Source organism: Petromyzon marinus, chromosome 27, assembly GCF_048934315.1.
Source record: "Petromyzon marinus isolate PM22_M1 ecotype Great Lakes invasive population chromosome 27, UKy_Petmar_22M1.pri1.0, whole genome shotgun sequence".
Classification (NCBI taxonomy): Eukaryota; Metazoa; Chordata; class Hyperoartia; order Petromyzontiformes; family Petromyzontidae; genus Petromyzon; species Petromyzon marinus.
In genome coordinates this window covers 8,303,421-8,317,150 of record NC_133693.1, presented here as the reverse complement: position 1 = coordinate 8,317,150, position 13,730 = coordinate 8,303,421, and the positions used below count along the sequence as shown (strand labels likewise).

At 47.6% G+C, this 13,730-nt stretch overlaps 2 protein-coding genes across 8 annotated transcripts in view; one reads left to right on the top strand and one right to left on the bottom strand.

Annotated features, from left to right (window-relative positions):
- Positions 1–13,730, bottom strand: part of EYS (eyes shut homolog) — a 539,265-nt gene that overhangs the window by 490,195 nt on the left and 35,340 nt on the right. The gene's annotated exons all lie outside the window — the stretch shown is intronic.
- Positions 1–13,730, top strand: part of LOC116946554 (protein tyrosine phosphatase type IVA 1-like) — a 68,481-nt gene that overhangs the window by 32,028 nt on the left and 22,723 nt on the right. Inside the window, exon 1 of one of the 3 annotated variants that reach the window (XM_032961558.2) lies at positions 4,295–4,462. The exons of 1 other annotated variant lie outside the window; for it this stretch is intronic. The gene's annotated coding sequence lies outside the window, so the exon portion shown is untranslated. Of the gene's footprint in view, positions 1–4,294; positions 4,463–9,757; positions 9,925–13,730 lie in introns of those variants that run through there. One more of the 3 variants, XM_032961559.2, reaches the window with a different exon arrangement.

Sequence of the window (13,730 nt, the reverse complement as noted above, 5' to 3'; positions counted from 1 at the left end):
TTTTTTCTTGCTTTGCCACTTGCAAAAAAATGAGTGAAATGCAGATATAAATTACAGATAACAGGAACCACGTATTACACCCCTACACATAAAATAGTGTGCGAGGATTTTAACTGTAATAAAATGGTACATGTTACTACTCACGCCAATGGCTGTTATGAGCACCCCTTCCACCTTCACCAGCCACACATGACTTGAGAAGAACAGGACCACTGAGGGAAGCCCAGTGGTCATTCCATGAGTGACAAGCCCAATCCCTGCCACGGTAAAGTGTAATTTCAACCACTGGCTCCGTGACCTTCAGCGGAGTTACACGACACCCCCGGCACTCATTTGACTCTGTTTCCCCCCCCCCCCCCCACTTTTACCGCGCCTACCCCAGTCACTGAGGAATTGTTGCAGGCAAGTTAGGCAAGAGGCGGTGACTACCAATGAAGGAGCGCGATCCTTCGACGGGGGGGGGGGGGGGACGTTAACCGTCCTCCCACAAGGTCACGGGATCGGTACGAGCCTTGGTCTCAGGTGGAGGGAGCGGTCGCGTGGGCGGGCGCGCGCGCGGTGTTTACGAGAGGCCCGCTTGACTCCTCGACAACAGGGGCGGCTCACGCAGCCCAAGCTCCTCTGGTGGAGAAAGGCGATATGTACCTATGGGACGACGGGCAGTCGAGGCTGGGTGGCACAAGGAGGTCATTTGTCTTGCGGGCGGATCGTATCCCGTTTCATCGCGCCCGGTATGGCTCGGAAATAGTTGCAAGCACGTCGTATTACTATTCCACCCCACCCCACCCACGTTTCCCACATTGTAAATATGGACACTTGTCCCAGCTGGTTTAAGATAACGTGGGATTAATGGTTTTGGGAGCCCCGCGTGCATGGCCGCATCGCGCTCAGCCAGACTGCCACAACTTGGGCGGAGCCAAACAGGTGTAATTTCCACAACCGCTCGGAAATTATCGCAGCAGGTTACCAGAATGATGACATCGGTTTGTAAAAGTTGATGCGAAACAAAATACTTGTCATGCATCATCGAGGCTGGCATTGCGTTCCCCAAATGGCATGGCCAATTCTATTTTTTTTTGTCGATCGACATGGAACTATTCATTCCATATTTCCACAGGAGAGAGAGTTGGTGAATATCAATTGCATCTCACCTGATGAAAGAAAGGATGCCGATTTCCAACACTCATGCGTTTAAATAATCATAGTAAATTGTTGAACAAACTCATTGCAACCCTCGGACAACAAGTTGTGCTGGACAGCAGTGGGATAATTGTTGGACGAACACAACTAGAGGACACGGGCAGGGTCTTGTATACGTCTGGAAATTACTCAAGGCGAACGAGGATTTTAAACAAAAATTTGGAAATAAGGAGGCAAATCAAAAGCATGTTGGAGTCTTTTTGATTTAAAGCTTTCGTGACTGCAGGGATTCATATTCTTGGTTCTTTCGGTAAAGTCACGTAGAAGGGAAACAATAAAATAATAAAAAATATAAAACAATACAATTATCACGACGTTTCGACTGCAACACAAGCAATCATCATCAGGTGTGAAAACCACAGCAAGAAATTTTTAAAAAAGTGGCGGGTTTTTTTCAAATTTTCTTGCTGTGGTTTTCACACCTGTGTTGCAGTCGAAACGTCGTAAGAATTTTATTGTTTTATATTTTTATTATTTTATTGTTTCCCTTCTACGTGGTGACTTTACCGAAAGAACCAAGAACATGGTGGAGTAGTTTTGGGAAAGATAATACCGTCTATAATCACCCAGGAATTACCTTAACGCTCCACATCGACCAGCCCCCTCATTAATAATCATTATAATGTGACGTCCTCCAAATGGACACCCTCCCCCCCATTCATAATAATCAGCGGCTGACGTCACCCCACATGGGGGGCGAGGCGCCTCCTCCCCCCTCCTCGGCGTCAACTCGCAACCCTCACTACAAAGGCAGAACCCTCACGTCACGCGATCTCCGTAACGCTATGGAGACAAAGTAAAAAGGACGTGATGATGAACAAGGGATTATAACCTTAAAATGAAATAGGTCTGTGTCACCGCGCCCTTACAAATTGCACGCGCATTCATGCAATTAATATCACGTCGCGGTCTGATTTTCGCCTGAAAGTTTCAGATTTACTGCAATACACCCGTCCTTGGACGGGCAAAAGGCAAACTAACGTGCCGAAATAAGAAACATTAATCCGTGCAAAGTGCCTGGACACATGCGCATCAGGAACATGGACACCTCGCAAAGAGATGAAAACCCTCAAAAGTGCATAATGAAGAAATTGGAAAGATGTATGTTGAAAATTAGAGAGAGAGAGCACGCGCAACACCACCATGGACCATTGAACAAACATAAGTTAGAGGATGTATAAATGGGACCTTTTTCCAGTACCAAAAATGTTAAGATGTTCAAGGTCATACAGAAAAGGCTGTGTCTGGTGTCGGCCAATCAGTTCCAAAGACAATGGATATATATTCATCGCAGTATGTTTGTTTGCATGTTTTATCACAAGTAACTGTGGCTAATGCAGACTTGATGCCTTGCAATGGGTATCTCTGGTGTTTGAACAAGTTAGGAGACACATTTCCTGTTAAGAAAAGTGTGCAGGGGCAGGCGATGTCCTTAGCCGGGGATGATAGTTGTTGGACAAGACTGGTGGTGTGGAATTAGCCGGGGATGATAGTTGTTGGACAAGACTGGTGGTGTGGAATTAGCTGGGGATGATAGTTGTTGGACAAGACTGGTGGTGTGGAATGACAACCAAGAGAGCCTTCGAGGAAAGTCTACCATGGAGAAGAGAAGCCTTGAGATTTAGGTCATGTGCAGCAGCAAGATGCATTATTGAATCGCAAGACCGTGAGAAATGGCAACCACGTGGGAAGGCCAGCTGTCGATAGAACTCGGCTCTTGATGACGATCTATTTATATTTTGAATACAGTGCCGTGTGGGATTCATTGCACTGTCAATAAGGCCGAAATTATTGACTCCCTCGACGATTTTGAATGATCTCACTTACATCCCTGTGAATGTAGCTCCTTGTGCTCTTCTGGCCGCACGACGTTTTGGGCCATTGGGGCACATATCTGCTCTTGGCAGCGGTTTCAAAAATAAAAGAATGCGGCCGCTCGAAAGCAACACTCGGGATGAGCTGTAGCTCCCCAAGCGAAGAGCGTCACCCCCCATTACGGCGAGCGCAAACTATGAATGGAGGATTTCTTTCACGCCGTACGTAGCCAACCCGTGCGAATGGGAGGTGCTCCGCAAAGAAATACTCTTTCGTCAGCCCGTCGAACACGTGTTCTGCAGCGGCACGGTCGTTCCAAAACAGCTTAGGATCTAAAAATAGCGGCAGCAGCAGCAGCAGCCTCTCCACGATGCACTGTGAACACCAGGATCACGTGTTCACTCCTCCCTGCGCCGTCACAGGCGGTGGTCGCGTATACGGCAAATGTCGTGATGTTGTAGGGCAATTTGCCGGCGTGTATTACGAGTGCGTAAGATAAATAAGCGTAACGCTAAAAAGGCAACGCGCTGCGAGTTCACGAAATAAAATCAAAATACTTCGTTGGGAGGGACGCAACTGGAAAAACGCATCTCAACTTCCGTGTACCTATATACGTGGGAGAGTTTACTGCAGGTTGACCGGGATGACAATGATGAAATTAAGGGGCAACCCGGTGAGTATGGAACGTTGGCCAATCAGTAAAGCATGTTTAGGGGGAAGCGAGAGCAGAATTTTGAAAATTTAACTTGGAGCATGCAAAGCCACTACCACCGTGCATTAAAATAAATACGATTTAAATTCGTGGCAATGAATGAAAGCTCATTGTATAAGTACAAAGAGAAAACAACTGTTTATGAATTAGCCAAGCTAGCTAACAGACTAAGACATATACTTGCTGACAAGAACAGAGACGGATCAACAGATGGTTAGACAAGAGATCGACAGACACGGATTACCGACAGGCAGCTACACAGATTGGACGGACACACACGGATATAGTTTCACACACGAGTGATTTTTTTTGTTTAAACTCGGTACCTTCACCAAGTGACGCGTTTGAAACTTTTAATTAATTGGTACACACACTCGGGGTGTAAACACCGCGACCGCACACCCACAGCTCTGATCTTTACACAACACAGCAGGGGGGGGGGGGTCTCCCCGGTGTGGCCTCAATTCTCTCCCAGCGCGTCCCACCACCCCTACCACCGCTCCACCCAGGCCAACGAGCCATCACCACACGCACACGCGCAACCACACCTCGCCCCCCGGCTCCCCCAACCCAACCCGACCCCGGCTTGCGCTTGTCACTCAAAGTGATAAATCGGAATGCGTTGTCTCGGGATCACATGTAGCCGGCCGCGCGGCCGCTCCAACCCCCAGTACTGGAATGGATTCGCTCGCGATCGCAAGAGGACACCGCGAACCTTGCTGCCCACACGCCGCCGTGAGTTCGCGCTGCGACACCAGCGTCCGCGAACGGACGCCTCGCGCGGGTCGCCAAATCCACTGCATCAAACCAGGCGTCTTCCGCTATCCACCGTAGACACCTGCTAAAAACACGACTGTGTGTTTCGCTCACGCCGAGCTGTATTCCGTTAATGGACCTGTTCAGATTGCATGGAACTCCTAACAAACGCTTCAGCCACTTTTTTTTTTACGGAGCTCAATGTTGTTAACGGACCTGTTGAGATGTCAGACATTTGCTAACACGACTGTTGTCGACTTCCATCGATTACCTAAAAGGTTTTGGTTCGGGTAATAGCAATCGTGACAATGCAATGGAGTTTTATTGTTCGTGAAAGCGAGTGGCTGTGGCTTATTTTTTGGCTCTGATAGTTAATTAAGATGACGACAATAAAACGAATGTAGACGGAGTGAAGGTGGGTTGCTTAAATCCATACATCTCTAAAGTGGAGAATAGCAGTGGACTTTAGTCGATCTCCATGAATGTGAATTGCTAACATAGATCTCTATGAAAGTGAATGGTGGTCAATTAATCAGCCGAGTATTTTAAGAGCATTGTTTGTGATTATGTTAATGTAATGCATAATGGATCGTGGTCGAAATAAGAATGCCTATTAACGTTAACGCAGTTGCGGTTGCCCGGATTGGGTCACGTGTTGAGCATTTTTTTGCTCTATCTCTGAAGCACGACTCACAGCGGGCAACTTCACGAGTTGAAATCAACTGCTGAAGTTGCCCTCAGCCAGTTTGTGCGTGGTAAATGTCTCGAGAGAAAATGCTCGACAACCCAAAAAACCGCACGTATATTATTCCAAGCGGCCGCAAAACACTTGCATGTTAAAAAATTAGTGGTTAAAAAAAATTGCTGTAAATATCGCGTACTCCAGGTCTTCACGTATTTATTCCATTGCTCGCGTTTCTTTAAAATGTTAACATTCGGCAAAACGAGAAATCTTAATATTATGGTCATGGGGCGTGGGACTGAAACCGCATCATTCTATTAATTATCACATGCAATGTGACGATGCTACGTTAGATTACAAGCCGATGAACCAATTAATATATCGTACAAAAACTTGGTCTTGGACCCAAGGAAACCTATAGAAAAATCTGTTTTTTTAATTATTGTATCCTTTGAAGAACGGTTTTTTTTTCGAATTAAAAAAACCTCACAAGACACTACGGTTTAGCGGTACAGATGAACGCCCTCTCACGAGCCCTAAGATCACAGGACCCGAGATCCTTCGCCACACGAACTCGGGAGACGTGCTGCAAATTTTCTCCGCGCATTGTGATCATGTATAACAATTACACATTCTAAAGAGACAGCGCAAGTACAGCAACGCATAATTATTTTTTGTTGTTGTATGCGTTAAAAGAAAATGCACGGTGGGTTTCGCAGCTCATGTGCAGCTCTAGACGGGCAAGGACGGAGGTTAATGTGGGTTACTGGGACAGACATTGGAATGGCACCGAGAGCTCAGTGACCCCAACGGCAGATGGTCGGATACTGTATAGAGCTGACCTCTGGGAGGTCAGACGCCGGACTGTGCAACAGCTGAGAAGTCGAGCAGAAGAAGGAAGTGGTGCTTAGATGTAGGTGGCACCAGCAGTATCAGCCGTAACGACCTCTTTTCCCCACGACCTTACGTTTGTTTTGTATGCGCGAGTGTGGGTCAGACTGAAACAATGTTACTTTATCTTCCAAGAAAAAGGCGGAGCCAAACGAAACGTGGGGGCGTCTTGCCAAATGACTTCACGAGCCGATAAGATACCGCCCGGGTGTTCGGAAACGAAAATGTCACCTTCCACGCCCAGTCAGGCTCCGCAAAATTCCTGAACAGCCAACAGTAGCAGGAGTGGCCAGCGTCTGAAGAATTAGGGGTGGTGGTCTGGTGCAGACGGGGGGGGGGGACCCCAGCGAGACAGATTTTTTTGCCCAGAAACAACAGCGCCGGTTGAGTAGCGCCGTGCGGATCGATTGACGCGCTGTTAAAATAAAAATCGCATTCGCAAGGCACGGCCGTTTAAAACGGGCGTAGTGAGCGCGCAATGGCTTGCATGCACAGTACAATGGCTTGCATACACAGTACACGCAATTGGATGAAAACGCCTTGCGTTTCAGCTGAGGCGCAATTGAAAAAATATGGCCTGACAGAAGTGAGTGAGTGGTAACACAATAAAAAAAAAGCTGATATGCACTTCAAAGTGCATATTGTATTTTCTGCAAATTTAAGACCAAAACATGAACTCAACGGTGGAGTGGAGGCACGGTGATGCGCACACTGTGCAATGAACCCGGCAACCCGAGGTCCATTCCCAGCCACGGCTAACAGAATCAGAAGTTTATTTCCCAAGTGAAACCCAAAAAGGTCTTTTCAAGGGCGACTCTGCCAGCACGCATCATTGTCGAGTGCTCCTCGAACCGGTCCTGGGCCACACACTCTTCACCATCAACCCGCACTGAGCAAGCATTGTGAAATATCGTAAACATTTGATGAAATCCAGAAACATGAAGAAAACCCCACACTCACAAGAGCTGGCTCCAAGTGACCTCCACATGTTTCCATAGCCAAGGAAAGCGATTTTGTTTTCTGGCAACTGTAGAGCGACGTGTGCTGTGAACCGAGTGGTTCGGGAATCAAGGACCGGGTGTCAGCCACGTGTTGGCCAATGTTCCTTTTCGTCGTATTTTGGCAATAACGTGCCAACGTTTGAATTAACAATGGGGCCCAGCCATCAAGGGTGATGCGTTACGACCTTTCCATCTCGATGTGAACCCAGCTAAGTAAATAAAAAAATGGTTCTCTCCCGGGCAGGGAAGATGCTAGGAGATTGGTGGTGAGATGTTAACTGAAGCTAGGAGGTGGTGGTGGGGGTTCGATTCCGACTTGACACTTGTATATTTGGAGTTTGCATGTTCTCCCCGTGGTTGCGTGGATCTTTCTTCTCCAGGTCCTCCGGTTTTCCCTCCAAGTTTAGAAACGTGCGTTTCGAGTACTGTATTTGGCTGCTAAAAAAAATCCACATAAGCCACTTCATTGGGCTATAATTTGTGGCCAGGTCGCTTCTGAAGAAAGCTGTGTAGCTCAGTGGGGTGTTACCTGGTAAAATGAAATAAAACATTGTTTAGTTTTAGAATAGTGTCGTTTCATCAAGGTCACTCGCTGCAGTCTACGTCAGACGACTGCTCTTTCCATCTGCCTCGTGCACAACTCCCTCGTTCATGCCCTCCGACCAATGCGGATCGTAAAGCCCTCCGAACAGCATTACGTGGCTATTTAATTGGTTATCCTAAATAATCTCTTCTCTGTCCAAGTGGCTCGGTGGTTGGGGGGGGGGGGTTAAATACCACTGTACTATGGATATACTCACCCCCACCATAGGAATGTGGAATTGAAACCACTGACTCAGGGCTGTAAACTGGAAATGAGCACCATCTCAATGCTCATTTGAACACGGCACCAGTTTTGAATCCTTTATTTAACCAGCATTGACCCTTGAGATTGACATTACATTGCCAAGGAGATCTAAGGGCAGCCAGTGGTTCAACACCACACAATTTTTAGACGTTAAAAAACACAACTAACATTCATGAAAAATCGAATTCAGTGAAAGCGAGTAACTTAGTGGGGACCACTGGGTCGGCACACTTAACTTTGTAGCGACAGTTTTTCATCACCTTTTTGATACGACTCTTATGGGGCGTGGGACTAATCCCAATATTAGACGGAATGGGATTATTATTTTTGGAATAACGTTTCCACGTGCGCAGGCGAAGAGTTGATACTCCCACTCCAGAAACCCGAACCTTCGGAAGCTGGACTGGCAACAAGCGACGGCGCTGCTCAGGTGCCGTCCGTGTCTTTTTATTGGCGCGATTTGGTTTTTCCGATTTTTTTTTATCCCCAGTCGCGTGTTGGCAGACGCTCCTTTTTATCCGATGATGAGAAAAAGCGTTGAAACGCCCCCAGGACAAAGGGTGGATGAAGCCCACAGTGTCTCGTGAGGATGTGAACCCGGATATTTCACCTTCTGACGAATGCCATTGCCAGAAGCGTCGTCTGCAATGTGTGAAGAATGCAGTAAAGCATACATTCAACATTGATAGGATTACTTTACATTTTTATAAGCTTGTACACGTATGCACTATTAAATACATGTAAAGAACATACAGCAATTTGCATTTTGACGAAGTATATACTTAACAGGTGCGATTAGGGACACTATCCAGAATACAAAACAGCATCTGTGAAAGTTAACATAGGTGTGTGTAGCTAAAACTGTAATCGGATTCAAAATATATTGTTGGGTTAGGCCACGTACTGATCTTAACATGTAGAATTAATTTGTTTTGCTGCATCCTGTGTCGAGGGGTTTCACCTCGCATATCTGGCCAGATCATCTGCACGACCCAAACTAAAAATAAATTAATCGAGCAATCGTGAAATTAAATCTGAGAAGACTACCCACAGTAGCAGTGAATGTTTCAACGAATCAACGATGTCCCTGGCTACACCACTGACAGCTACTACGGGCTGCTTGTCCAAGTGTCAAGAATTGTCCCGCGTGTCCCTAGGCTTTGAAAGCCACTGCCCCTGCGGTGTCCACAGGGAGAGGTCTGTCCCCTAAAACAATCCCGCTGCGAACACGCGCCACCACGCCACAATGGTCACATCACAACACGATGCCGTGCCTCTATGCGAGGCCACGTAATGCGGCTGCCGATACACCACAATGGAGATAGAGGCTTGGGGTCGAGACTCGACAAAATACATTGTAGCGGAAAAAGGTTCTTGCTACAACAAAACAATACAACGCACGGTTTTAAAAATCACAAGAGCAGGTGCTCTTGCTGTTGGGCCCCCCCCACACACCGCGCGCACCTTTCCACGCACACACATTTGAAAATTAAAATCTGCCAGGGGTTGCGGCCCCGGGGGGCGAGATAGGGTGGGAGCAGAAGCTACCCCCCCACCCCCCATAGCACCGAGGAGTTCGCGTCACTTGCAAATCAAAACAAAAGGCGGAAATGTTTGGGAGCAGGCCGGGATGGCGTACAGCCATGCGGGAAAGGCATCCGAGCATGCCATTTGGCCGGAGAGCCGTTTCCTGCGTGCACACACACAACTCGAGAAGGGGGTAAAGATAGCTCCTGCACGAGAGAAGGGAGACCCCCCCCCCCCCTCCCCACCACCACACACCACCTCCCACACCGGTTCGCCCTACCCCCCCCCCTCCCCACACGCTCCAGATGCGTATAAAGAAGAGGGGGGTGCGGAGTGGGTCGAGCATTCGGCGCGGGCGTTTAAATCGCACAGCGTGCACACCGGAGGGGTGCCACCACTCCAACCTGAGCCACCACAAAAGCTGCCAACGCGAGCCAGCTTGCCGTTGCTGTCAAGCGTCACCCAGGGAGCTCTCTGTTTTTTAAAAAAAAAGGTGTGTCCTGTTTACCGGTGGAAATTGTCCGCAACTTTGATTCCCCCCCCCCTCGCACCAAACTTTCACCTGTCTTGACTTGCGTGTCGGAGTGCTACGTATATACTATATATATGAATACATGCATGCGTATCTAAAAATAAATCGCTCGCTGTCTCCCTGTTTGAATGGCGCTCGTGTCCATTGGAAAAAAACCCAGAGACAGTGGTGAAACATTCCACGTTCCTATGGCGGGGATCAGTGTCGCCCATAGAGGGGACGCTTTTGTCGACTTCCCACAAAATTATCCAAAGGTTATCTAACGGAAATGTATAGTTCATTTACGCAACAAGGAACGCAAGGATTTTACTACAGCTGTGCAATTGACGCTGCAGAAATAATTTACATTTTTGCGCGACTAGTTTTCCGAAGTTAGCTTGGTAGTCGCCTTGTGTTAAATCGCAACGTTCTTATCACAATATTATTTTAAATAATTTAACCATTTATCAACATGCGGTGTAATGGGTTGACGATGCTGGGCCGAGCTGAACCCCCGACCGGGATGTGGACTTGTGAACCTTTCAATTGTGTGACAAAATGTGCCGATCATCGCTACAACATGCTGGATTCTTTATGTTTGTTAAAGTATTTATCCGGCCAGGCGGTTCGTCATCCCTCCAGCGTCAATAAAATCGAGTATCGTACTTTTGTAGGGAAGTCAATGGTGATAGTCACCCCTGCCCATAGGAATGTGGAATGTATGCCACCGAATCAAGGCTTTTACACAGGAGATAAACACTGCCTTGATGCTCAGTTGAGCGGGAAATCAGTTGACCTTCTTTATGTATGCGGAGTCCTGTGTCAATCCACTGCTGGATGAAGGCCTCCCCACAAATTTCGGTCGGCACGGTTGGCTATGTACGGTGCGAAAGAAGTTTAACATACATACTTGTACGCATTGTTTTGGCAGTTTGTACACATTACATAAATAATTGTGTCATTGCATTTACCGTAATTATTGTCATTCCGTTGTCACGCATGGTGCAAACTCACTGGGATAATTATGTCGTAGTGATTGTACAAATCTTATATTCACCCCCAGTCATATTCTTACTTTGTAGACACGCGGCCAGTCTTAAAATAAAACACCGAGCGTGGCTGTGCTAAATGCAGGAAATTGTCACTCCAGATATTCTTCCGATGCAAAAGCCAGTTTCTCCCCACAGTTGAGTGGTCTACATCCCTCTGTCACTTGACTCCCTGACCATCCCAGCACAATCCATCTTAACACAAACGAGATTCAGTCACTGCTCTAAATTCTGAGCCATTATCACTCCCCCCCCCCCACCACCACCACCACCTCAAGCGGCTTAGCAAATCCGTTTGATTCAGCAACGTGGAACGTCTTTCGCACCGCACGTTGCCAAGCGTGCTAATCGGGGGGGGGGGGGGGGGGATGTGGGGCAATGACAAACTAAACGCAACAAGCAGTTCGAGAGAAACGAGTTTTTTTCCAAGCGAGATGTAAAAGCGCATCGCTCCAGCGGCTTCCTAAAGCTTCGGCATGACACGAGGATTTGCCATTCATTTGGGCGCTTCGCGTGCCACACGCGGCATCTTTAAAGAGCGTTGCGGTAAACAAAACCACGAAAACACACATACGTGACCGCCGTCACGGAGCGCCACTCGCACATGACCATGCAAGACACATTGCACACTCTACACCTCACACGCCGCACGACAGGCATGGTCGTTTGTGAAGAACTGTAAATCACAAACGTTCGTGTGACGTGTGCTTCCAGGAAGAGCACTTGGATGTTTAGACAGTTACATTTCATTAAAAAAAAAAGTTGGGTTTTTTTTTTCCTCTCTCAATGAGCGGCATACATTGTTTCTCGTATTTTTGAAAGGATTATTCTTGTTTTTTTGTATTTTTTTTTCTGAAATGTATGCATCTGCAGCTGCGTCAGTAACAACACTGCTGGTGGATTGTTCTTCAAGTGTTTGTACCTGTTGCCATTAAGATGGTGTTGTTTTAAGGCTTTGGACACCACATTTTCTCGTCTAAATGGGGAGGTCTTGAGACAAAAGCATTGACAATTCAGTTTCTGATTGGGTCCTTAGATGATTGATATACGGGCCGGTCTCCGATGGAGCCTCTTGAACAATTAGACGAACACTGGTCCTCTAGACACAATGTATCATGAACGCGGAGTGCACTGCATATCGCACCATCAAAAAGGAGGGCTTTGTGGTTTTGCTTGGAATGCCGTGTGTAATCACGGGAGGTCACACACTTTGAGTGGCCTCACACCACCTTGCACCCAGTTGCAAGGCCTTGCATGACATTTGCTGAACAAATGCTTTGAATGGTTTACGAGTGAGGCGATGGAGACTGGGAGAGGAACGAGACAGAACAGAAAAAAAGTGGCCGCAAGAGCTAAAAATAAAATGATGCATTTGGCAAGGCACGACCATTACCACGCGGCTAAGCAATTAGATGACAGTTCAGGTGTTGGGTTTCCTGCAATGCCGTGAAGGGCAGTTTGTATAAAGGTCTGGGGAAATCTTAAGGTCCTGGCTACAACGCTTCAACCCAGAACGTTCTGAAAACAAAACAAAAAAGGTCAGCTTTATTAGCAATATTAATAATAATGTCAACTTGTAAAAGGCACCGCACCACAGTATTTGCTCGCTCTCGAAGAGAGAATTAATTTGGGACGCATGCTAAACTTCAGAGCCACATGCAATTCATGTTCCTCCGTCTCCCCCACCCGAGTCTCTGCCCCCACGTCTAATCATTAAGGTGTGACTCAGCGAAGGCTTAATGGAAACCAGTGGCGCGTGCAGACGCGGTGGGCGCACGCGCGCGCGCGCTCCCACCGCCCCCTGTAACGGATCCATTGTCAACAGCGAAACTGCCGCGTGATTGATGCCTCGAGGAGTCATTTGTGTGGCCCTATTGTTACAGAGAGGGTCACCCCAGCTGCCCCAAAAATAATTCGCTCTACCCAGGACTTGTCAAGCGTGCGTGTGCGCGTGTGTGGGGGGAGCCTCCGACGTAGTGGTTAGCGCTACGCTGCGCTACGAACACGGCGACCCGAGTTTGATTCCCGCTCGCGGCCAACACCAGTGGCGATTATCTCAACCGATACTGGGCCTCACCGAGGTTGACTCGGCCTCAAATGAGTAACTGGTGCAAGGTGTAGTAAACATCGCCACTCGGGAGACTAAGATGGTCGGGCGTGGCGTTGGCCACCCACCCCCTCGTGTGCCGTGTCGGCCTTCATTAGGCGCTCGCTAGCACCACTTGCCCCTACTGTCTGTTAAGGCTATACGGAGGCGGGGGGGGGTAATCTTTGTATTTTATTTGTGCTGGCCAATAGCTTTCATTTATTATATATATAACACCCATAAAAAGCCTCGCTGAAGTCTTAAGGATTTCATGAGGGTGCTGTATGGGGATGTTTGGCTTGTTCCATGAATGATCGGTTGGCCTCATGTGCAAGAAGACCAGAGAACCTCGTGAAAGTTCAGAACTGCCATATCCTGGCCACCTCGCAGCCCCATTTCGCTTGAGATTTGCCGGGCTTTAGAACATAATGCAAGGCATTTTGCATGCGTCTAGCAAGCAAAAAAGTGTAGTTTTTTTTAGTCAATTATACAACGGTGCTTTGGTGTCAACGAGGCCAACAACGCCATACGAAACGGCAACATTAAACAATTATAGTCTGTATTCTTGGTTCTTTCGGTAAAGTCACGTTGAAGGGAAACCATAAAATAATAAAAATATAAAACAATAAAATTCTCACGACGTTTCGACTGCA